Here is a 22035-nt window from a genome sequence, read left to right on the forward strand (position 1 = left end):
TGGTGGCCCTGCAGGACACTCCCAGGGCCTCTGGGGGCCCATCAGCTTCTGCACTCTCCCACACAGATGTTACCATCAATTGCAACATGTTTTAAAAACATGAGGCGGTCCCGTCGTGGTGCAGCAGAAACAAATCCAACTAGGAACCGTGAGGTTGCAGGTTCGACCCCTGGCCTCGCTCAGTGGGTTAAGGATCCGGCATTGCCGTGAGCGGTGGTGTAGGTCGCAGACGCGTTTTGGATCCTGTGTCGCTCGGATCCTGTGGTGTAGGCTGGCAGTGGTAGCTCTGATTTGACCCCTGGCCTGGGAACTTCCATACGTCATGGGTACGGCCCTAAAAAGCAAAAAATAAAGAAATAAAACCATGAAATTACACATTATGAACATAATGAATACTTACTGCAGAGAACACTGAGACATAGTTGGAAAGGAAAGTCGCACATCCCACGGCATGGAGATAGCACTTGGATACGTTTTCAACCCTGTGTGTGCGTTTGTCTTTTATAACTAGATTTATGCACGTAATTCTATAATGTACCCAAGTTGCGTAATGTATGTGTGTGTCTGTGTGTGTGCATGAGTACACAGAAACACACACGTAAATTCCCTCATAGACATAACGTATCACCTGGGATGGTAATTCCCCCAAATCTTTGGCATCTAAACATGACCGTTCTGTGTCAGTGACAGCCGCCAGCAGCCAGACGGAGAAGGCACCTCCTCTCCATGTATGGATCCACCTTCTCTACCCGTGGACTCCATCACGCGCCCTGAACACACAAGACACAGTAAAACTTTTCCTCAGGGGGCCCTTTTTCCAGAAGAGGGAACCAGACCCAATTTGGATCTTGAAACCTGTCTCTGTTGAAAATGTACTATGATTATTTAAATGAGAGGCATTTGAAATTTTTTTCAGGTTTGTGTTTTTTTTCCTCCTGTACCTAAGATTCATCCAATCTAATACTTTAGATTTGGGGCTGAGTCAGTTGGACTTTAAAAAACCGATGTCTTCCAGGAGTTCCCGTTGTGGCTCAGTGGTTGATGAATCCGACCAGGAATCATGGGGTTGTGGGTTCGATCCCTGGCCTTGCTCAGTGGGTTGGGGATCTGGCGTTGCCATGAGCTGTGGTCTGGGTTGCAGATGTGGCTCGGATCCTGCGTTGCTGTGGCTGTGGTGTAGGCTGGCGGCCGCAGCTCCAATTGGACCCCTAGCCTGGGAACCTCCACGTGCCACGGGAGCGGCCCTAGAAATGGCAAAAAAGACAAAAAAATAAAAAAAATAAAAAGTTAAAAACCGACATTTTCCTTAAAAGCTCAGAAGGCACCTGCCACTCCGGCCTGGGGAAGCAACAGCCTGGCCACGTGATGGGACGGGCGCCCAGTGTCTGGGGGGTGGGGGTGTCAGCGTAAGGGTTTGTTAGATGCTTTTCTTTAAACATCGCAGAAAGTTAGCCCCCTGGCCTGCAGGAACTGGGTCCCAGGCTGCAGCCCTCGCCACCGCCTCGGAACAGGACACACTTAGAATGAAGACTTGTCTGTTGTTTATCTGAAACTCAGGGCTGACTGGGGTCCTTTATCCACTGAGACGCCCCCTCCCCAGGCTGGCAGCCCCCTCCTGCAGCTGAAAGTCTCACCCAGCACCCGGGCTGGGGGCCCGCCGGGGTCAGCCCCTAGGTGAGGCTCTGGACCCTGCCTTTGGGGCCCCTGGGCAGATGGGAGGCAGCGCGTGCTCGGGGTCCTGGGCTCCTGCCTTCAGCCCGTCTCAAAATCAACTGCCGATGGGTTGGCCTGAGACGCCACATCACACACCCTCCCTCCCCTGACGAGACCCCCGACCATCATACATCCGCGAAGTGCCTACTGTGTGCACAGCCACCCGAGGCCTCTCAGAGGACGCGAAGGGGCCCTCGAGGATTCCCCCGCCCTCCCCGAGTAAAGAAGGCTGGAAGGAAGGAGGCAGAGAGCCACCTGGGGCCCAGCAAGCAAATAGCATCCACCTTCCAGATGCCCAATGGCAGGAGACGCACCAGACAGAGCTGGGTCAGGACGCCCATCCTGGTCAGTGTACCTCTGGGGGACGGCAGATGACCACTCAATAGTTACTGACGACCAAAGAGGCCCCTCTGCAGGAATTGCCGATGGAATTCGCCCGCCTCTACTCCCGGGGTTAGGGTTCGGGTGAGCTGAGCTCAGAGAGGTCAGTCTCCTGCCCGAGGCCGCACAGCCAGGACGAGGCAGCCCCCGGGGGGCTGTGGCTTTCCTGCTTCCCTTTTCCTCTCCCCGGGATGGTGTTTCCCTCTCTTTTCTGAGGCCCTCAATGGGAGAGAAAACGTGACAGGGCAGCCGCGTTCCCATCCCCGACGACCCATAGGGGGCGAGGGAGTGGACTTGGTGGGTTGGGGTTGGGGTTGGGGTCGGGGTTGGGGCTAGGGTGAGGGTTGGGGGCCCCCGAACCCTGGGGGGCCTTTTCTGTCCCAAGAAGCACAGGGGTTCGTGGGGCCCCGTGACAGGTGAGAGAGGCATGCGGGCGGGGGGCCGGCAGGGAAGGTTCCAGCAGAATCGGGTGGCTTTCAGTTTCTCAAAAGACGGCGAAGGCGGGCTTCAGCTCACGCCAGAAACGCACACCAAGCGCCCGAAGGGCTGGGGGGAAGCTTAGTGGAAACTTGGCCGCGGGGCCGGCGAGGGCGTTTTGTTTGCCGGTCACAGGCGCGCCGAGCGCAGACCCAGGGTTTCCCACATCTTGTCAAAGGGCCGCGTTTCCTCCCTGCTTTCTCCTCGGCTGATTAGCCGCTCGGCAATGGCGTGAGGACATGTGGGGGGTAGGAAAATGGGGGTCCCTTTGGAAAACCTCATTGTGGATGGGTCGGGGATGGGGAGAAAATGAATAGTTATAAGCTCATTTCCATAGAAACTGTCTCATTATCATGCTGGCCGCCCGCTGGAGCACGCAGGGCTTCCTGCCAGCAAACGGGGCCACAGTTAAGTGTCCCCGGTCCGCCCGGCTGCCAGGGAGGCCGGGCAGAGAGATGGTCCCCAAGCCCGCCGGCGCGGCCTGCGGCGGCCGTCAGCGGCTCTGCTTTCTTGAGAGAGCAGACGTCTGCACGCGGGTCTTTCCGGGCGTCTTCAGAACCTTCGCCCCGCCCCGGGTCCCCAGCAGAGGCAGGTCCGTTACCAGGTCACCGAGGTGGCCCCGTGGTTGTCCCTGGATGCGGCGTGAGCGGGCCTGCCAGGCGCCCCGAACAAAAGACGTGGGAACTTTTGGGTTCAAAATCACTTCCCGGGCTGTGCCTTTGGTCCCCTCGCTCAGAGGGCACTTTGTCACGGAGCTCCCGGGCAGCAGATCTACCCTGCAGCCATGGATGGGGTCCCGCCTCCTCGAGGGGTGCGGAGGGGCCGCCCTGGGCCTGCAGCCGACCTGGCCACGCCTGTCTTTGCCTCCAGTCTGTCCCACACGCGGTCCCCCTGTGCACGTGCGTGTGTGTCGCTGGGGCTGGAAGGGGCGGGGGGGGTGGGTGAGGGGAAGTGAGTCCCTGACTTGCTGGGTTTCCTCCCAAGGAGCCCCGCGGGGAGGTGGCGAAGGGGGGGGGCTCGGGGAGCTGCGTCCCCCACACGGGCTTGTTTGTTCTGTTCGGTTGTGATGCACTAGCGACACCCGTGTTGTCGTTTTAACCACCGTCGGTGCGCAGTGTGCCGTGTCCAGCCCACTCCGCGGGCGGAGCCATCCCTGCCATCTGTTCCAGAACCTTCCCATCGTCTCCAACAAAACCTCGGTCCCATGCACCCCCGCCCCCGTCCCCCCCGCCTCCGCTCCGTCACTTCTGCTTCCTGTCGTTGAGGATGTGCCGGCTCCTCTCTAAGATGGAACTGCGGCGACGACCTGAACCCGCCGAGTCGCCGCCCGGGCCGCCGTCTCTACGTTTATTCCTGGTTTTGTGAGCGGTCTGTTCAGACAGAAATCACCCTTCCCCTGGGAAGGGGGTCGTTAGGGCCAACAGTGGACACTGGAGGGCCAGCTGCGCGGGAGGACGCACACCTGCCCAGGAGACACGAGACGAATAATGAGGAAGGTGTAGACGTGGCCAGCTTGGGTCTGAGCCCTCTGCCCGCTAACACCAAGGCCAGGGAGGGGTCCAGGCTGTTCAGGGACTGGCCTGGGCGTCTAGTCCTTCAGGGTTTGTAGTTCTGGACCCCCCAGCAGTGGGAGGTCAAGGGTCAAGGGTCAATGCAGCAGGGCCTCAGGTTCTGTAAACACAGCTTCTAGGAGGAGGCAGGGGCACTCTCGGGAGCCCTGAGCGCCGGGCCACCGGTGGTTTTCGGCTTCGTCAGCTCTGCTCAGCCCCTGCCGGCAGCTCCCTCAGCACAGCCCCTGCGTGTCCAAGCCTCGCGTCCACCCCTGGCCTGAGCAAGCCCCTTGACTGCGATGCCCAGTGGGGGCTCAGCTAAACGCGTGAGGCAGAGTCTGTCGGTGAGATTCCCAAGCAGCTTATTTCCCCACGTGCCCCAGACGGGCCGGGGCGTCAGGGAGCAGCCCTCCTCATCCGGAGGCCGGGAGTCCGAGATCCAGGATCCCAGGCCTGGTTGCTGTGGAGCCGGGAGGGGGAGGGTCTGCCCAGGCCTCTCCCCTGGGCTCCGGGTTGCTGGTCACCCTGAGGCCCCGTGGCGGGCGGACGCATCAGCCAGCCCTGCATCGTCCTCACCTGGCGCCTCCCCGTGCGCGTGTCTGAATCCTGCCTTTGATAAGGACGCCAGGCCTGTGGGACAAGGGCCACCTGAAACCTCAGCTTAATTTGCCTAATTGCATCTGCGATGACCCAGTCGCCCCACAACGTCATGCTCTGCGAGGCGGGGGCTTAGGAGTCTGGCGTGGGAACTGGGGGGACACGGTCGGATCCACAGCAATAGATGCCCGGTGCATCCTGCATGCACCTGTGCTCCCTGGGGGCCTCGGGGAGCGGCCTGCCCGCCCGGCCCTGGCTCCTGCCGCCTGAGCACGTTGCGGGCACCTGGGTGTCCCCATTCCTGTGCAGCCGGCTCGCTGTCCCCTCCGACACAGCTGTGGGGGGCGATTTGTCTGTGAGTGTGACCCTCTCTCACCATACCTGCCCCCCCCCCCATGTTGCCTACAGACTCCAGAGGCCGCCCCTCCCCCGGAGAACTCTGTGCTGGCCAGCAGCTCAAGTACAATGTGCAACTAACACAGGCGATCGTTCTGTCCCGTGGTTTCTAAGGTTTGAAAAGTGATTTGGAATAATGTTAGATTGTCCCGGGATTGGCACACAGTGTGATAGGAATTCGAGGAGACAGAGCTCTTTAAATGGAAGGATTTTGCTGCCTTGCTTCTAATGTTTAGAAACACGATCAGTGTCGGCCACGGAGGAGGCCCACGGCTTCCCGGAGGATGTCTGCGCACAGGCTGTCAGGGCCTCGAGGGTCAGGGCTGCGGAGCCGTGGCCGCTGTGCCGTCGGAGAAAGGCTTCCAATCTGCAAAGTGCATGCCTGCCCTCGGCCTCCCTTTGGCCAACCCGTGATCCCGTGAGCAGTCTGCTGATCGGACAGAAAACTTCTCCTGTGTGTAGTCGGTTAAGGGTGTCTGGAAAGGGTGGCTTTAAAACATGAGGAATTACAAGCTAAGTGCTGGTGGCAGTCGGTGGCCTGGATGGGGCGGGGGTGAGCGCAGTGGCCTGCAAGAGAAATGAGGTCACGGCCCAGTGTTGGTGGCGCAGGCCTGGCCCTGTGGACAGCGTGAGAGGCAGGGGAGCCATTCCAGAGGAGGGGCTGTGAGGGGGGCCCTGGGGAATGGGCCCTGGGACCTGCGTTCACCCTCTGGTGGGCTGCCCAGCTCCCAGAGGGGTTGGTTGGGTGGGGTGGGGGACAGGCCAGCCCCCATCTTAGGGACCCTGAGGGGTCTGCTCTCCCTACCTGGTGTGTTGGGCCACGTGCACAGGTCTGCTCCCCAGCCATGCAGGGTGGGGCCTCTGCCCTCCCGATGCCACCCCCTCAGCCCTCGTACCTGTGACACGGGGAAGAGCTCTGTCCCTGCCAAGCTGTCGGATGCATGAGGAAATGCTTGACATTGCTCGAGGCCTCCTGGGGTCTGTGGAGAAGCTCAAGGGTCTCTTCTCTGCTCAGCCCTTCCCGGAGGGGGTGGGTAATATAGAGCCCAGGGCACCCACCTGGGCTCAGGGGTGGGACTCGCCTGGACTCAGGGATGGGGGCCCACCTGGACTCAGGGATGGGGGCCCACCTTGGCTCAGGGGTGGATTCGCCTGGACTCAGGGGTGGGGGCTCACCTGGACTCAGGGATGGGGGCCCACCTGGACTCAGGGGTGGGACTCACCTGGACTCAGGGATGGGGGCCCACCTGGACTCAGGGATGGGGGCCCACCTGGGCTCAGGGGTGGGACTCAGCTGGACTCAGGGGTGGGGGCTCACCTGGACTCAGGATGGGGGCTCGGCTAGGCTCAGGGATGGGGGCTCACCTGGACTCAGGGATGGGGACCCCGCTTCCTTTTCCTGTGGCTGTGCCACAGGTGTGTGGAACACTCAGCAAAATGCAAGCTGAGGAGAGCCTGCAGAGGGGCTGTGGGGGCTTTCAGGGGAGGGGCAGGATGGCAGGATGGAGCCCCTTAGCCCCTGGTCCTTCCTGTGTCTGGATCTGAGGCTTCCATGGAGCCTCACCTTGCTTTCCGTTTGGCTGAAATTCATTAACTGCCAGGAAATCATGGATTTCCAAACCCAGCTCTTTCCGTAGCCTTCCGCTTAGCAGAGAAAATCAAATTGATGCAAAGCAAGTAACAAGAAACAGCTCTCCGAGAGCTCGGCTGAGAAGCCGGCCGTCTGCTCTCCCCGTGTGGCTGGTGGCGGACGTTCCAGGGTTGCTTTGCAGGCGCCCTGGGGTCCACGCCCGGTGTGACAGTCACTCTGCGCTTCCTAAGAGCACCCGTGGGTAATTCTCAAAAGGAGAGTGAGTCCCAGGCTCGTGGTGGGCCTGGCTGCCGCTAATTAAAGGGGGCATCACAGGGATAGAGCCCAGAGAGATGGTGTCACGGGGGCCTGTGGCCTCTCCTCAAACGAGCATGTGCCCCTGGGGTGGAAGCCCCTGTGCATCACCAGGAGCTGGGGGCTCTGCTGGGGGCGGGTGCTGGGCAGAGCCTCCCTGAGGGTTGGCCGGAGGAGGTAGAAGGAGGTAGTTACCCTGGGCCGGGTTCTTGATCTCAGGGACCTCAGGTCTCCCCGCAAAGCGGGACAGTCACCAGGCCAGCCGTCTTGGGTGCTAGCTCTCCCGGCGTGCTTAGACGCCCCCGGCCTGGGTGAGTTCCTCTCCCCCCCTTCCATGGTGACCCTGTGAAGCAGGTGCCATCATTACAGTGCCTTACAGATGCTGCCAGAGGCCCAAAGACTTGAAGTCACCTGCCTGAAAACACACAGCCCAATGCAGTAAGTCAGGTCAGACACTCTCTAACCACGGCTCCATCCGGCTCTCCTGCTTCCCTCCTGGGGAGGCTCACAGAGAGCTGAGGGCAGGTGAGAGAGCCTGGTTGGCGCTGGTCTACACCACACAACTACTACTACCAGCAGCGAGCTGTTCCAAGGATCAGACAAAAGGAGACTCCCCCAGTCCTCCCCCCACCCCACCCGGGGGCCTCCATTCTGCATGAGAAGCCCTTGCGTCCTCTTTGTCGAAAGGAATTTCCAAGGACAGCCCATCCAAAGCCAGCCGCCCCTTGGCTGCTCCCAGGGGTCCAGCGGGTTGAGAGACAGGCCCTGGGGATGTGGCCAGAGGCGGAAGGAGATGGGTCAGGTGCTTGTCCCCAAGGGGTCACATTAGTGCTGGGGGGGGCGGTCCAGATGATCCGATGGAGGCACAGAGGGGCTCTGTGGGCTTTCGGGGGGGGGGGCAGAATGGCGGGATGGAGCCCCTCTTTGCGCCTCCGTGGAACCTCCCCACCGTCCCCGCCCCACGTCTGCTAGGAGCTGGCACCCCCCTCACACAAGTGAGCACAGGGCTCTTCCAACCTCGCAGGTGCCACGATGGAAGGAACAGGTGGAGAGATGGTTGAGGCTTGTGAATTAGTTGCTAATGAGGAAAATTAGGAAATTTGCTGAAGCATAAAAAATGAGAAGTTCAGAGAAAGAAGACAAATGGGTCGGAGTTATTCCCACCCCGCCCCCAGCCCCACCCCGTGCCTTCAAACTCTGATTTAGACCAGGCCGAGGTACAGAGCGGACGGCTGGGTTAATGGGAAGAAATTGGCTTAAAATGTAGAGATGATTAATTGGATTAATGTGCAAAAATGGTTCAGGTGGTGTCAGGGAGGGAGGCGTGGGCAGTGTTTCCTGAGCCACTTGTCACCGGCTCCACCCGGGCCCAGTGCCCTGCAGACGTCGTGTCCCTGCGCCCCCTCGGCCTCTGACAGGTGGGCCCCGCTGCTCCCCTCTGCAGAGAGGCTATGGAGAGGGGGTGTCTTCGGGCCAACGCAGAGCCCGGGGACCTGCCCTGGTCCTCTTCCCATTCCCCTCCCCCCCCCCCCCCGCCCCGTGGGCCAACCCCCCAGGATCAGGAACCTGGAATAGGACCATTGTGGGGAAACTTAAGGCTGCTGCGGGTGGGGCTGCAGCCGCGGGGCCTAGCTGGTCTTGTAAGAAGGGAACCGCACAGCCGCCATGCAAGGCCCCGTGAGGGGCTCCCGGCCCCACCGTGCTGGCTCCCACCCCCTTTGGACGTGCCTCTCCCGGCCTCACTGGCCCCTAATCCGAGTGGGGACGTCCATACCACACGCGGGGCTTTTCTGCTCCTCTTTATCCATGAAACCCACAGAGCGCGTGAGCTGCAGGAAAATCAGACTGCAAGGCCCCGTGTGGCTCAGAGGGTTCAGCACCCAACACGGCATCCCTCAGGAGGCGGGTCCGATCCCTGGCCTCACTCCGGGGGTTAAGGAGCCTGGTGGCCGCCAGCCGTGGTGTAGGTCGCAGGCTGGGCTCGGATCTGGCATCGCCGTGGCTGTGGCCGGCAGCTGCAGCTCTGATGCGACCCCTAGCCTGGAAACGTCTGTACGCTGCAGCTGTGGCCCTAAAAAAGAAAAAAGAGACTAATGCAGTTGAAAGCAAAAAAAAAAAAAAAAATCAGATTTCTAAGGTGTGTCCGCATAGTCCCGCCATTCTGAGTACGTGTGATTAGAAAATATTCTTGTAAAGCTTCAACCCCACCAGCCTCACTGAAGGTGCCTCCCCGCCAGCCGTCTTGGGGGCATCGGGGACCTTTGCAGGGGGTCAGAGCCAGCGCAGAGGCCCATTAGGCCCAGAACTTGGGCCTGGCGCCGCCCTGCAGGCCAGTCCTGGCTTCTCAGGGCGTCTGCTTCCCCATCCACAGACGGAGCGGGGGGCAGTGAGGGGGATGCTGGGCCCCAAAGCTGGGCTGCGTCTGGGGAACGAGTAAGATCACTGCTGTGAACGTCCTGGCTGGCCCCCCTGGGCCAGGAGGGCGACAGAGCAGAACCACAGCCGGGGAAGAAAACCCCGCCTGGGCCCTCGGGCCGGCCCCGGGGACCCCGGGAATGGGAGGGAAGGGCCGGGTGCCTGCTCCAGCCGCGGGCGCCGCTGCTCGGGCTGCGGGTCCCGGGCCGTCCCCGCTCGGGTCAGCAGCGCGCTCAGGCCTTTGTCAGGGTGATTAATAGTGCCGGGGCCTGTCGTTAATTCCGGGCCTAATGACTGCGGCCGGCGCGCTCCGAGTAATCGGGTGATGTATGTGGGGTGCGCCCACCTCATGGCAGAGGTGAAAATCATTTCGACAAGTCAAATATTGTCACAGGGAACAAATGGCTCTCCCTGTTAATAAAAATTAATGAATTTTTTTTCGCGCTCTCTTTTTTTCTCGCCACTGGCCTGCTAAATGAAGCTGCAGTGAGCGGAGCTGGGGGACGGGCTTGGCCGAGTCAAGCGCCTTATTTGATGGTTAAAAGTATAAACGTCTTTATTAGGGCGGAAAGCAGCCGGAGGGCCAGGGGGGTCGGGCGGCGGCCGGAGCTGGAGGCTCCAAGGGGGGGGCAGTGGGGGCAGGTGAGCAGCCCCCGGGGGGTGCCGCTGCCCTCCCTGGCACAGAGGATGGGCGCCCCCAGCCAATCCCCCCCCACACCCCCGCCGCCATCAGAGCCCATCACTGCCCAGGCAGCACCAGGAAGGAGAGCAGAGCAAGTCGGGCACAGGCGACAAAGCAAGGGGCTTCCTGGACCCTGAGAGCCGGGGCACAGGAAGGCACCCCATGCCCACGGGGGAGCCCGGTGGCCCTGAACCCCGGTCACCCCTCGAGGGGGCTCAGCCTGAGCAGCTCCCCACCCCTGGTTGGGGCCAGCTCAGGGCAGGGAGCCTCGAGGGTCGGGGAGCAGGGGTGGAGGGCCCTCTTCCACCACCGGCCACCCCCTCTTCAGGGCTGGAAGCAGATGCCCACAGAGGACGCCTCCTCCTCCCAGTTATCACTCTGAGCAGCCAGAGCTGCTGCGAGGCCGCACACAGATGTCCAGGAGGAAAGGGCTTTGCCTCCTGAACGTCCGACCGACAGCGTCTCTAAGCAGGGCCGTCCCCTCCCCTCCCACCTGGCCCGAAGCCCGACCTGCACCCCGACGGGAGCCCAGTCCCACCGGGACTGCAGGAGGTGGAGGGAGGCACTGGACGGCTCTCGTCCTCCGGCCCCTCTGTCTGGGGTGACACTCGTCCCCGTGCGTGGCCTGTGAATGGAGCCCCCGGCCGGTCGTTGGGAACTCAGGTGACAAATGGATCTATACAGCATGTGGTGGCCGCCGGCTCAGCCTGAACCCGTTCCTCCTCGGCGGCTCCACCCAGACGAGAGGGAGACACAGCGGAGCATGGACACCGCCCACCCGGGGGCACCCTCTTCCCTCCATGTGCCCTGTGATGGCTCCCGGGACGGCAGCCCCAGCCCCCCAAACCCTCTGCACCCCCCTGGCCCGCGGCAAGCAGAGGACTGTCCAGACCCAGGTGACCGTCCCCACCTCGGCCCTTGGTGTTGGGTGCCGTCCCCACCCACCCGGCCGCCTGCTCTGCGCCTGAGTCCCCTCTGGGTTCCTCCTCCCTTCCTCCTCCTGGAGCAAACCTGGCTGAGCGGAGGGCACCTGAGGACCCTCCAGCACAGAGGCACCCCCTGCCCCACAGCCGCCAGGTCCTGCTGCCGGCGTAACCTCTGAAGCCCAGCGTGGATGAGCCCCCCTCCACCCACAGCTGGCCCCCAGCCCCAGAGAATGAAGTCTTATTCGCTGGGGGCCTCCGAGGCCAGCCGTTCAGCAGAATGGGGTCCCCGTTGTCTGAGGAGGGCACGTGGGCACCCCGGGGCATGGAGGGATGCTTGAGGGGCCGGAGCCCCGTGGTGCCGGGGTCCTGCTGGACTGGTGCATCCCTATCAAGTGCCGGGCCCCTGACGATCCTGCAGTGACGGTGCTGAGCTCGGTGTTCCCCGTGGGGGGCATGCTGGCATTTTGAACCTCCAGGCAGAGGCTCACCTGTGGGGGTGGGGCTGAGGCCCAGAAAGCCCGCGAGGGTGTCCTGGAACCAGAGTGCGTCTGTGTTTGTAGGACCCAAGGCCAGCCGGGCGGGCGAGCAGGGAGCTGGGGTCTGGGTGAGGAGCTGACAGCGGGGGGCAGCCTGAGACCCTTCTCTCCTGGGGCTACACGTGCTCAGAGCGTGCTGCGGACTCAGGGCCTGGCGTGCCCATGTTCCCGGTCACAGAAAAGGTGGAAGCAGCCCCAGTGCCATGTCAGGTGATGGATGGACATGATCTGGCCCAGGCACACCATGGAGCACAGTTCAGCCTTGAAAGGAAGGAGACTCGGGCGCCTGCTGCCACGTGAGGAATCTCGGGGACGGTGCTCAGCGGATCAGCCAGACCCAGAAGCACAAGGTCCTGTGTGGCCCCTCTTCTGAGATGTCCCCAGAGGACTCAGACCACAGAGACAGAAAGAAAGGGGCGCAAGGAGAGGGGTGCAGGGGAGTGTTCCTGGGACAGAGTTTCGGTTTGGGGAGATGAGAAAATTCTGGAGGCAACGGACACCCAGTGGCCTGAGTGTGCTTAGTGGACCGTGCACTTAAAAATCACGATGGTGGGAAATTTTACGTCGTGCCTTCACCTCCGTCTTTAAAAATGCGCACTGCGGTGTCCCCGGATGCAGAACCCGCCTCCCTCGATGTTTGGGGGGCTTGGGGCCCGGGACCCTCTAGCACATTAGTGACAGGGGAGGTGGCGGGCAGGAGACCCCCCTGCTCTGCCTCGGCTCATACGGTGCTTAGCGCGGGGGCCAGGGGGAGCCGGCTGTGATTTAGAAGACAAACAGTGTGATTCGAGCAATCCGTGGGCTACCTCGCTGCCCCCAGGGCTCGGGGAAGTGGTGTATTAACCAGGAGTAAAGGAAAGGAAGAAAAAAGGCCAAATCACATCTCTCTGAAACAAAGAGGCTTTTTACCAGGAACAAGCCTTGATAAAAATTACAGTGGCATCGCGAGGCATTCAGAGCCTGCCCGGGGCGATGGAGGCAGCGAGGGGGGAACGGGGATGCGGGGCCTGAAACAGGCGGGCCGGCGTCCCCCGAGCATTGCGCAGATAAATAATCGTCTTCGAATAATGCGCCGGCTTTAAGTAGGGCCAGGTGGTCCGGGCGGCGGGCAGAGCCCCCGCAGCCCCGTGTCAGCCCGGCTGGAGCTGGGCGTGCAGGCTGGGACGTCCACAGGCTCCGGGAGCTGGCTCTGTACTGGGCCGGCTGGGCTGCAGGCTCTCAGAGCTGCGGGCGGCCCGGGAGGTGAACGTGACCTTGCACTAGGCTGAGCTCGGCAGCAGCTGGAGGACTGTGAGGGGACCTGCTGCCTCCTGGGCTCGGGCTCCACTCCCAGCAAGGGCCCCTCCTGGGCCTTCCTCCTCCGGGCCTCACTTTCTTCCTCTGCACAGTGGGTACCCGGTGCTGTGGCCAGACAGAACAAGGGGCAGGCAGGGGCTCCGTCAGGCGGGCAGCGCCCAGGGTCACATTCCGTGGCTGGTCGGGGTCCTCCAGCCTCGCTCGCCTCTCCTTTGTGTCTGTGACAACGCACCTTAAACCGGGGCCTGAAACAGCAGACTGTCTCCTCACCTGGCTGTCTTCCCCCACGCCTTCCATCCGTGTGTCTCTCCACATGCCTCTGTCCCCTCGTCTCACGGGGACACCCGCCGCCTGATCAGGGCCCACCCTGATGCCCTCATCCTGACTCAGTTACATCCGCAAAGGCCCGTTTCCCAAAGCAGGTCCCATTCACAGGGACCAAGGGTTGAAACAGCAACCTATCTTTTGGGGGGTGGGGGGGACACCGTTCGAGCCACAACAGTCGTGGGAGCTGTGCCAGCCGATGCCAGCTCGGTGTTTGAGACAAAAGAAGTGCCTGCCTGTGACAGTGGCCAGGAAAGCGGCTGCGGTCCTGTCAGACAGAGGAGGAGGAAGGCAGCTCTGTCGGGGAGTTCCCGACCTGGCGTCCTCGCGGGAGTGGCCGGGCCAGAGCGACGAGCATCCCAGGCCCTGGTGACAGCTCACGCCATCGGCCCTGCTGCCAGGTCTCGCTGCTGAATGGCCCTCCCTTCCTCGTGGGCCAGGCCCCGGGTGTGGGCTGGGACTCTGAACGGCGACCAATGGTTATTAATATTTAGCGTGTCTGCAGGACCGTCTTTCCCCCGTGCTGTTGATCTGCTCTGCTAGGAACAGCCCCGCGCTCCTCTCTGGGCCAGCGGAGGCAGAGGTGCCCGCGGTGGCCGCGGCCCCGGGCAGCTGGGTCAGGGGGCAGGACCCCGGGCAGCAGTGGCTCTGGCAGGGGCATTCCCGGAGTCAGGGCTCTGTTCCTGTCTTCGAGCCGGGGTCGCCGCGGTGCCTGGGGCTGATGAAAAGCTCGACGACAATAGCAAGACTGAGCCTGTCAACTGGCGAGTTTCTAGCAAACTGTGTCCGCTCGTGGGGCTGCAGCCGAGAACACGACGCTTCCGCCGAGGAGCGGCTCCCCCCGCCCGCCTGTTGCACTTGAAAAGGTGGCTGCACAGAATCCGCGTTAGAAAGAAGGGCCACCCGGTGGCTTCTGTAGACCTGACTCATTGGAGTGTGCTCGTCCCTCTGTCCCTCTGTCCCTCCCCAGCAGTGGGTGAGGTGGCCCTCGGGACAGTCCCAGTTCTGGGGATTATAGGCTCGGGGGCTGGGGAAGCTTTCTAGTCTCTGAAGGCATTTCTCTCCGCTTGAGTCAGAAAGTAAAAGAACATGACAACCAAACTCACCTTGTTTCTCCAGAAAGGCTCAGGTGGAACGTGAAAGGGCTGGTGGGTCTGCAGCTGAACCCCAGAATCACAAACTGCCCGCCCCCACCCCCCCACAGGCTGGACCAAGCAGGCCAGCCCACGCGGGGAGGGGGACAGAAGCCCTGAAGGAGCAGCAAGAAATCCGGCCTCCCTCCACAAGGTGGGGGCTGGGCCAAGCAAGCCCAGGTCTTGTCTCAGATTGACCGATCAGACCCATGCTTCCTGTTCACCGAGCTTCATCCCAGGGAGGAAAAGTCCAAGAGTGGGGGGAATGGGTTCTTGCCTTCCTCCTGCCACATTTCGAATTGTCTTCAAGGCTGGAGTTCCCGTCGTGGCTCAGTGGTTAACGAATCTGACTAGGAACCACGAGGGTGTGGGTTCGCTCCCTGGCCTCGCTCAGTGGGTTAAGGATCCGGCATTGCCGTGAGCTGTGGTGTGGGCTGCAGACACAGCTCAGATCCCATGTTGCTGTGGCCGTGGCGTAGGCTGGTGGCTACAGCTCTGACTGTACCCCTAGCCTGGGAACCTCCGCATGCCGCGAGTGCAGCCCTAGAAAAGACAAAATAAATAAACAAATTGTCCTCGAGGTTTCCTCGCCCCATCCACTTATCTGTCCATCCATCCATCCATCGTCCATCCATCCATCCACCACTATCCACTATCCTTCCAGCCACGTACTGATCCACCACCCACCATCGTCTGCCAGGCACCATTTCCATCCATCACCCCCCAGCTACCCATTTAGCCATCTCCCTACTCGTCTTTCCCTCCACATTCCCCTCCATTCTTCCCTGTATCTATTCCTCTCTGAACCCCTCTATCCATCTGTCCACCCACTTAACCACTCGTCTGCCCATCCACCAACACATCCATCCACCCATAAATTTACCCATTCCTTTCCCGTGTGTCTTCTGTGGACATGAGGAAGGCCGTCCCTCAGTGCTGGACACTTTTTAAGGCGTTTTCTCACTGCAATGAGAATGTTGAGTCGTGTCACACGGGGTCTGAGAGCTTTAGATCAAGTCATCGTGCGAGTGACTTCCCAGCTTGGCCCTGACCGGCTGTGTGGCCTTGAGCAAACCCTCATTCCCAAGCTTCTCTCCCACGATGTGCAAAACAGGTGAAACCTCATCTCTGCCGCCCCACGGGGCGGCGACGAGCATTAGAACAACTGCAGTGCCGGCTGCGAGCACCCTGGGCCCCATCAGCACCAAGGGTCGGGCAGTGTTCTGACCAGGCCCACCTGTGGTGCCCCAGTGGCTTCCGCAGCCTCTCCTGGACGGTTTTAGAGGTGCATGGCCTTGTGGCCGACCAGGGGTGTGTCCCAAAGTCCCAGTGCTGTGACGGGCACTGTCCCTTCTCCACCACCGCAATCCTCTTAGAAGCTGAAGTCAACAGTAGCTTGTAAATACTGCTTTTTTTTTTTTTTTTTTCCTTTTGGCCATGCCTATAGCATGCAGAAGTTCCAGGGCCAGTGGTGGAACCCGCTCCCTAGTAATGACACTGACCACCGCAGTAACGATGCTGGGTCCCGAATCACTAGGCCACCGGGGAGCGCTTTATAAATGCTGCTTTGATAGCCCTGGTGAAGTTGATGGTACCTGGGCAGTAAAACCTCCAGGTGGCCTTGGGGAGGTGTGCCAGGTCCCAGCTGGCCTCTCCCTGGGAGCAGCCTCTGTCAGGGGTCCTTGCTGTTGGCTTGTATGTTGGGGACTTCAACCCTAGCCCCACACAGATCCTGGAGGGGGGATCACCTCCTGAAGATGTGTGGCCCCATGTCTGGTGGCCTCTATGTAGAAGGCTTGCGTTGAAAAGGCTTGAGAGGTCCGGCCAGGCCTGGCCTCACCAAGACACAACAAAGCATTTCCTGGACAGTCAGTGGGTCCCCTCTGCTGACAACGCCGGGGGAGAGAAATGCTGGGGGATGCTATGGCAACTTCACCCCCAAAAAACTTTTTAATAAAAGCGAGCAGCTCGGGTCTGGGGCTGCCCCATGGAGGCCACTCTGCAGGCTGGGCAAGGACTCTCCCATCCTTGGGAGCCCTCGGCAAACCCGTATGGGGGCGGCGGTGGCCCTGGGTCCGTGTGCGGATGCAGCCAGGGTGCAAGGTGGAATGAACGCGGCTTGGGCCCAGCTCTGCCGGACGCAGCCTCTTTAACAGAGATGCCTTCCTTCAGGTGTTTCTGATGGAGAACAAGCAGGTGCAGGACGAGCTGGGGTCACCCATGCGTGAGGGTCAGGCTCGCCTGAGGATGGCCGCTCTGCTTCGTGTACTAAGTGGCACATTTTTCGACTCCTTGCAACAGGTCAGGGATGCATGAGGTGGGCCGTGTGGGTGGACTCTGGTTTCCAGGGTGAGCTCTGGGAGGCTGTAAGGGGACCTGCCCCCCGCCAGGTGCAGGGTCAGGGCTGCCCCCTGCCGAACCCCCACACCGAGCCCCTGCCATGGTCCTCACTCTGGCTTGTCCAGCCCCCTGGGGTGCAGGTGGAGCTGCCTGGGGGTGGGGGTATCGTTGTGCCCAGGGACCCCACTCAGAGAGCCCCCAAGCCCCGGAATCCAAGCTGCTCAGAGTCCCCCAGCCCGGCCCTCTCAGCTGGCCTCCGTCCAGGAACCCGCAGCTTTGCACTGTGGCTGCCCTGCTTCGGGGGCCTGTCCCCTGCTGCCCAGGACATGCCCTTCAGACTGGACTTACCCCTCAGGACAGTGCTCTGGGGTGGCCGGACTGTGTCCCATGGGCAGTTCTGGGTGTGGAGCTCCCTGGACACCTGGGCCTGACCCACAGCCAGACACAGTCTGGCCTCATCTCCAGAACACTCCCATGTCCGCCTCTGACTCCCAACATCCTGGGCTCCTTCAGACAAGGGGCCACACTGCAGATCAGTTTCCAGCTCAGTTCAGCATCGTCCTTACTCTGTTTGACTCACGAGGTGTCCCCTCAGTGCCCAGTTCCCCCATGTCCTCGGGTCTGGCATCGTCGACTCTGGTCACGTCTTTGCCAGGCAGGCCGCGGGTCTCCCTCAAGAAGCCCCACTCTTCTGAGAGGTTCAGGTGTCACCAGGTGCAGGATTGCCGGGGAGCTCCTGGTCCTGGGCCTTGTGGGTCTCCAGGAAGGGGGCAGCTTGCAAAATGAGAGCGACCCCACCCAACCTGGGCCCGTCCCAGACCGAGGAAGCGGTGCTCTTGGAGAGAGATGTGGGCGGCCAGGGGCTCTGGGGAGCAAAGAAGCAGGAGGCCACCAGATGAGGCGCGGTCGGCCTGCCTGGCATCACAGGGAAGGGCTGAGCATCCCAGGTCCGTAGGGCGTGGGCATGGGCCAAGAGCAGACAGGAGCCGACCTTGCCAGCACGGAGGCAGGGGGGCCCCAGATCCCCTCCCCGGGCAGCTCGGCTTGTGGGGCTGGGGTCCCTCTTCTCCTCTCTCTTCTAAGGAACACTTCCGCCCTGTTTGGGGGCAGGAGCATCAAGCTGACTAAGCACAATCTCCTTGGGACTCAGCACCCCGGGGTGATTGCTGGGTGAGCCCTCACTATGGGAAAGGGGCGTCAGGTTTACAAGTCAGACGGCCTCGTCCTGCACCCTGCATGTCCCCCCATCCCGCCACATGTCATCCCGCAGGAGCCTCTGCAGCCACTCTGCCCTCGTGCGATGCTCACACACCCACTTCCGTCTCTAACCTCAAATGATGAGGGTGAGACACAGTGTAACCAGAACGGAACCTCGGGCCTGGATGCATTTCAGTTTTACCCTCAAATGCTGCCCCTGTGCTTTGTGTGGCTGGTGTTTCTCTTTCGGGAGGAAAGGGGGGTCTCGGGGGCACGGGCCAGGGGAGGCAGCTGTGCCCAGCCATGTGGGCAAAGCCCGGCTGACAGCGGGCAGAGCTCACCTCTGGGCCCAGACAGCTTCCTCCAAGCACACTGCCCTGTCCCTGGCCCCTCTGCCCTGGTGGCTGTGGCACCCCCACCCCAGGCGAGAGGCTCCAGCTGGACGAAGAAGGGTCCAGGGGGCGCCTGCAGGCCAGGGCTTGGGGTTGGGCACCAGTGCCCCCAGCTTGACGCCTCCTGGATTCCTCCGTCAGGTTTCAGGGTCCCAGAAGCCCGGTGGAGCCTCCCAGGAACGCCCAGGTTTGGGTGGCTTGAGAGACCATCTTTAGCCCCCACTCCCCACCCGGGGTCTGCACTCTTGACAGCCTCCCTAAGGGGCGGGGGTCAGCACCCAACCTGCTGGGAGGGCAGCACGCCGGCTTTTTAGGAAGGAACATGGGGAGTTCCTGTTGTGGCACAGTGGTTAACGAACCCGACTAGGAACCATGAGGTTGCAGGTTCGATCCCTGAGGCCTTGCTCAGTGGGTTAAGGATCCGGCGTTGCCATGGGCTGTGTTGTGGGTTGCAGACGCGGCTTGGATCCCACGTGGCTGTGGCTCTGATGTAGGCTAGTGGCTACAGGTCCGATTGGACCCCTAGCCTGGGAACCTCCATATGCTGCGGGTACAGCCCTAGAAAAGGCGAAAAAAGAAAAAAGGAAAAAAGGAAGGAAAGAACACGGAAGCATTTTCTTCAGAAACAGCCAGTCTTCTGAGAAAGACGCGATGTCGCATCCACCCCAACCCTTGCCGTCTCTGCAGGCTGCCTTAGGACACCCCAGGTGATGGCCCCACAGGGGGGCTTGCTTCTCCTTGTCCCCGGGGGTCTCGGGGCGAGATGAGGGATGCCCTCCCTGCCCACGGGGCCGTGGAGGCAGCGGGCTGGACGCGGACCTGCCGTCAGGGTCATTGCCTCCGCTTGCACACACTCACACACCCAGACACGGGCTCTCGTGCACTCACACACTCACACGTGATCGCACTCACACCCAGACATGGGCTCACATGCACACTCGTGCTCACACACACCTGGACATGTACTTACGTACACAATGCGTTCACATGTGATCACACTCACACACCCACTCATTCCTGGGTCCTGCAGGCAGCCCATCAGCTCCCCAGGGCCTGGAATGCTCTAAGCCTTCTCCTACCCACCCCCAACTAAGGAGGAACTGGAACAAAACACATATTGTGGCTCAGAGAAGCTCCTCATGCCCCCCCCTCCCCCGCCCCACGGATCCAGGCTGAAATCTGCCCCGTTACGGGGTTAGGAGCAGCCAGGAACTGGAGCTTCAGGGAAGCGAGGTCTCTACACCCCCTCAGCATCCGCCTCACAGACTGCTGCTGGCTCAGCCACGGCAGGGCCGCCAGCCCGTGGGGTCCATGCTCGAGGGACCCTCCACTGCCAGCCGGCTGGGCACAAAGGTGCTACCTGGGGGCCTCCCCTCTCTGCAGACCCCGAAGTCCTGGCTGTACGTTTGCTGGGGCGGGGGGGCGCAGAGAGGTGGCTCCAGTTCAGGGAGCTGGGCCACAGAGGGCAGAGGCTGCCACTGTGCAGCTGGAGGAGACCCAGCCCTAAACTAAAGGTTGGGGGGGCAGCGCAGGTGAGGGCGAAGGTCAGACCTGGGTATAGCTGGGTCTGTTCACTTCCCGGACCCGTTTATGAGACCAAGAAACCAGCACTCTCACGTCAAATGGGGTGTGACAAGCCTCCAAATGAGGTTTTGGCATGCGGTCCATAAGAGCCCCGGCAGGGACGTGGCAACTGGAACAGGTGCCCTGTGGCCCGAGCACCATGGCTGTGGCTTGGGTGGCTCTGCGGCTCTCCTCCTCCTCCCGCCGCCACCTGCATCCTCCTCCCCCGCTTGTGTTCCTTGGGTTGGTCTCCCAGAAGAAGTCTGGGAAATGACAGACTCGGTCGTGACCCCCGAGCCTGACACGAGAACAAAATCCCAAAGCAGAACCTCGGTGTCCTGACGTCCTGACGAGTAAATCACAGTGCGGCACAGCCTGCGTTTCCAAGGTCATAAAAAGCTCCTGTTCTTGGCGCTGCATTCCGACCTTCCAGAGAGTTCTGGCTGGGAAGGTGCTGCCAGGCGCAGGCCTGGGGGGCCCCGGCCGGGCGCTGACACCCCCTCCCTGGGAATGCCCACCAGCTCGGGGCCCGGGGGCTCCTCCTGGACCACAGGGCTGTGGGATGTTCTTTCATCCAGCCTCTCTGTGGCTCAGGGACCCAGGGCGCGGGGGAGAGGGTTAGGGGGACAGTTTGCACTTGTCCTGCACGGGCTCCAGCCTTCTGCTTTCTCTGGAGCCGTGGGGGCTGCTCACCGCACCTCCTTTTCTCCGAATGTTTTCCGCACCCTCACGGGCCTCCTCTGAAAGAAGACCCCTCCCCTCTTGGCCCCGGCCCTGGGGGCTGCGAGTGAGACTTAGGTTTTCCTGGTGGCTTCAGGCGATCACTTAACCCCCGACAACTGGCGACCGAGGCGGGTGGGAGGCAGGGCGGCCCGCAGCCTTCCTTTAATCAGCAGGAAACACCACCTTTCTCTCCAAAGCGGTTTGCTTGGCCAGTAAATTAAACATGCCCTTCAAGCGTTGATTTTCCTCCAGCAGACGAGGAGTTTGGGGAAGTAGAATTCAAACAGAAAAAAACAAAAAGCCGAGACCGGGGCCCTGCGGTGGATGCAGCCGGGATAGGGCGCGCCCCCTCCTCTGCCCAGCAGCCCTGCCCAGCAGCCCTGGGCTCCGGGTTGTCCCCGGGGCAAAGGCGTCAGACCCTGGAAGGGTCAGGGAAGCTCTGCTCAGTCACCAGGTCACGTGGTAAGGTGGTAAGGTGGCGGGTTCATCGCCCACCCTACCCGCAGCTCTGGGAAGGGAAGGGCCCCGCTACCCGGCTCTTTCAAACCAAAACAGCCTCGGGTCTTGAGGACGGAGCTGCAACAGCTGCCATTCTGCTGCTGCAGTTTTGAAAGGATCCTACGAGTCAATTAAAAAAGGAACCGCTGGCCTCTTAAAACAGAATAATTACTTCTGTGAATGCTGCTACATGAAACCAGTGTTATCCCCGTGATTCTTTCTCCAAGACTTCGGTTTCCTTTGAAAGAAAACATTTTGTTACTTCTCGAAGGGCTCTGTCTGCCAGCGGCAGGGGGACTGAGACTTGTCCTTCTCCAGCGTCCTGTCTCCCTGGAGACGGCCTTTCACCAGGCGACGTCAGGGAGCAGCGGGCGGGCTGGCGAGACGCGGGCCAAAGTGACCACAGCGTTTGGGTCACTTTCTAAGGTTTTCAGGCCAGTGCGGAAGGAGGCCGGGGCGGAAGCCTCTGGACCAGAGGTCAGCAGGCCCCTGCTGGGCGCTCGCCGGCCCACCCCGCCAGCCCCGCCCCCCGCCGGCCCCGCCCTTCCGCCCCTCTCCTTCTGCAACTGCATTGAGATGGAATTCACGTCGCAGGAACATTCACCGTTTCAACGTGCACACGTCCGTCCGTGGTGTGGGGCACCCTCACCACCTCTCAAGTTCCATCACCTTCTCTTCCCCCAAGGGAGACCCTGTGCCCCCCTCCCCCAGCCCCCGCCAGGATGGATGCCCCTCGTTTGCCTTTTCTGGAGTTTCCATGCAGACGCACAGGACACGTGGCCTTCTGTGTTGGGCTTCCTGCACTCACCCTGAGGTCGGCAAGGCTCGCAGTGCAGCAGCCCGAGTCACATTCTGTTGTGTGGACGGACCAGGTCGTGGGACCATTTCCTCTCCTCTGTGGAGGGACCCTGGGTTGTTCCCACCTCGGGGGGCACGAGGGTCACGCGGCCGGGAATGCGCGCCCAGAGACCCCTCTGTTTTCAGCTCTCGGGGCTGATGGCCGGGAGAGGA

General features: G+C 61.4%; 1 protein-coding gene across 4 annotated transcripts in view; it reads left to right on the top strand.

The window, feature by feature from the left end:
- PRDM16 (PR/SET domain 16) overlaps positions 1-22035 on the top strand; it is a 307527-nt gene that overhangs the window by 76475 nt on the left and 209017 nt on the right. The gene's annotated exons all lie outside the window — the stretch shown is intronic.

Source organism: Sus scrofa, chromosome 6, assembly GCF_054392235.1.
Source record: "Sus scrofa isolate SSC_HxYL_T2T_F1_AM1 chromosome 6, Sscrofa_HxYL_maternal_Yorkshire_Landrace_v2.0, whole genome shotgun sequence".
NCBI lineage: Eukaryota > Metazoa > Chordata > Mammalia > Artiodactyla > Suidae > Sus > Sus scrofa.